The sequence below is a fragment of the Coenobita brevimanus genome, chromosome 8 (assembly GCF_032717465.1).
Source record: "Coenobita brevimanus isolate Jiangsu-jjx chromosome 8, ASM3271746v2, whole genome shotgun sequence".
Classification (NCBI taxonomy): Eukaryota; Metazoa; Arthropoda; class Malacostraca; order Decapoda; family Coenobitidae; genus Coenobita; species Coenobita brevimanus.
Genome location: NC_136961.1, coordinates 9956683 through 9960029, shown reverse-complemented (window position 1 = coordinate 9960029; position 3347 = coordinate 9956683). Strand labels below are relative to the sequence as shown.

The window sequence follows — 3347 nt, the reverse complement described above, 5'->3', positions numbered from 1 at the left end:
CGTTTTGAACCCAATGCGTTCAAGATTATGTCTGGAACAATCAGGTGGTGAAGGAGTCTGGGATGGAAGAAAGGACTGGATATTTAGGAAGGACATAGTGAAACAGGATCCTATGTGCTGAAAGGTGGCTTCAAGTGGAATGAAGGCCTGTATGTTCAGTAAAGGATTAAGTAGTAGTGTTATGACATGAAGGTGGCGTGGTATGCAATACAGGATTGTTGGGAAAGTGTGTGCTGTCGGCTCGTTTGGCATTCAGTGGAGGAATCCATTCTCCAGTAGAAGGTAACATAGTAAATTCACGAACAGAAAGAAGGGTCATCAATCCAAGCCTGTAGTGAATCCCGTCAATGCACGACAGTTATTCTGAAGCAGCAGAGACATTATCAGTTTTCTAGTAACAGCAAAAGAAGGGTTTTGGGTTAGTGAGGTCCAGAGAGTTAGGAGTGTTATAGCCGGTTAGATCGTGCCTAACAGAAATTTCAGCCCCATTTTAGACAAGTGCCTGCTATTTAAGGACAGAACAAGATAATACAACATTTATACATCATTTCTTTTCCATTTCTTCAGTTATCAACTGTTTTTACTACCGATCTCCTGTGGGAAGTAATCATTCCATATGATGTGTTGGCACTTTTGTGCCTGCCACTCCAGGAACTTAGATGTTTCAGAGGGTGGGGTGCGGCCTTGGATTTAGGACACATCTTTTGTCAATGACCTATTTTTTAATGCAAAACTGAAGGGAACCAAAGCCAGGAGCCCGAATAAATTATAATCTCAGGAGAGAGAGAGAGAGAGAGAGAGAGAGAGAGAGAGAGAGAGAGAGAGAAATTTAAGATCAGTTCATTTTGAGATGCAGCTGTGATGATGCAATAGACCAATATTGAGCCTAGGTAAGTTGATAGAGAATATGCAAGACTACCGGTATCGCTTAACATGGAAGAAGGTCATGCAATTCAGTTGTCAAGAAATTGTTAATAATTATAATATTCGTATTCAACAGGTTCCCTCTACAAGAAGTAGACCTTTCCCTTGCAGGGGGAACTGAGACGGAGTGAAGGCCTGTATGTTTAGCCGGATAATGTTGCAGAATATTAAAGCTGTGCCGGAATTACTGCCAGATGCAAAGGCAACAACTGAAGTTACTAGCTATATTAATAGATGGAGATCCATCTATTCCTTCACGTCTGTTTAGGTTCATTTAGGTCCAGTTCAGGTCCTTCACATTCAGGTTCAGCTACACCCACTACCATGAGATGTGATTTAATTTTATATGAAATACGCCAAATCAGCTTCATTCATGGTACTTCTAGTTCATCCATGCCCTTGACATCAATTCCGTTTCAGCCACGTAGTGTCAGTTCAGCTCACTTACTCTCCCTGTTTTTTTCTCACCAACAGCTCAGCTCCCCTTCCCCTTCACATCTTTCTTAACCTCTCATCATCCTTTCGAAACCACCTTTCCCACTCTCTCCTTTTGTTTTTCTATCCCCCCCTTTCCCTTCCAAAGCCACCCCTGTCCAACAGTTCCTTCCCAGTCCCTCCCTGCTCCTCCCTTTCGCACTTTAGAATTTCTTTCACTGATGTATTCCCGACCTGCGTACTTAAGTTGTCCGTCAAATACTCTACCATCCGGATCATTTTCCCCTCTTTAATTAGGTCACCCGAAAGCTGAAGAAAACTTATGGTAGATAAGAGGCATGATTTTTGGTTATGAGGAGAAACTAAACTTGACTCATGACTTCTAAAAGATAATCTTTTCCATCACTGCATTAGCATCGATGGTTCAGCGGCAGAATTCTCCCTTCCCACGCGGGAGACCATGGGTTGATTACCGGCCGATGCACGTTTTAAGCAAAACGAAGTCAAGAAATGATGTAGAGGATGAATAACAGTGGACTTCATAATAAGGAAGGGCAACGTGGAGAGGAAACGTGTGTACTCCAGTGGGGCTTGTGTTTAATTCAAGACTTGTTTGTTCAACAACTGTAAGGGGGCAGTGTAAAGCCTGACCCGTATTGAGACTGCTTACTAATGATGGGGAAGGTGACAGATTACATGACTGATTTGAGATGAGAGACCGAAGTTAAACCAGAATAAGCTGGTTTATTAAACAACGTTGGAGAGAGGTATGAACGCTTGAAGTTGATCTTAAAAGAGATGAAGCACAGTTCAGCCGGTGCGAAAAAATACCGAATCGACAGTCATACATCGAATCGGCACCAAATCGGTACAGAATCGGCGCATTTAATACGAAAATATTGTCATTCTTATCACAAGATAGGTTTATATACACCTAAGTATCTGAATTCGGGTCAAATTATTGCGGTTAATTTAATTTATATAGTGATAAAGATTATAATATTTTGCAATTAAGAGTGCCAGTTTGGTAAATAACCGCCCATTCGGTATTTCGTCACAACTGTCTTAACCTTCTCCACCTACCTCACCCCTTACATCTCCCCACCTCCATCCTTACCTAGCCCATCCATTTATTTTCCTCTATCCCTTCCTTGCTCCTCCCTCCCATCCTCGAGTACTTTATTTCCTGCTGGTCTTTCATCATTCATTAGTTTGTTTTTTTCAAATGCTTGACTCTGAGAGCTTTTTTTTTTTTTTTTTTTTTTTTCTTAAATTTAGGTTCTTTACCATTCAGAACAATCCCCAACACTCTGGGAAACACTGTCCTTCAAGGCCTAGCACTGAATGGTGTATGAGAGTAGGAGGAAGAAAAATAAATCGATATCTTATTGCACAGAAGGTATAAAAGAAATTATCATTTCAAGCATAATAATAAAAAAATCCATTCAATGGCACTTTCATGATACAAAGATGTTACAGTCAATATCATGTCATGTTTTAAGATGAGTAAAGTTGTACATAGATACACACGTATGTACGTACTTATCAGAGAGAGGCATATATGCACACATACATACACGTATACTGTAGGTATCAGAACATCTATGTATATCTTCACGCACATGTAGCCATAGACATACTGAATGTACAGGATAGGTACGCATTTATAAATATATGGGCATGTGTACAGGCGTGCATATATATACATATCCAACATGCACATATACTATATATGATGTATTCATATATACAGATCTCTTTTCTTCATCTTTCGTTTAGTTATCCCTTAACTGCAGAAAACGAATGAAACATAATATAGGGCTGACTTTAGCTGAACTCTCGTTTCGGGGAGAAAGCAACCGTGACTCGGGACTTTTGGAGACCGTCATATTAGGGTTTTTCCGTACGATTTCATGAGCATCGGTGGTTCAGTGGTAGAATTCTCGCCTGCCACGCGGGAGGCCCGGGTTCGATTCCCGGCCGATGCA

The 3347-nt window shown here is 40.9% G+C and overlaps 1 non-coding gene across 1 annotated transcript; it reads left to right on the top strand.

Annotated features, from left to right (window-relative positions):
* The first annotated feature begins 3276 nt into the window (after window positions 1–3276).
* TRNAG-GCC (transfer RNA glycine (anticodon GCC)) lies at window positions 3277–3347 on the top strand. Its single transcript has one exon. It is a non-coding gene; the product is annotated as a tRNA-Gly (tRNA).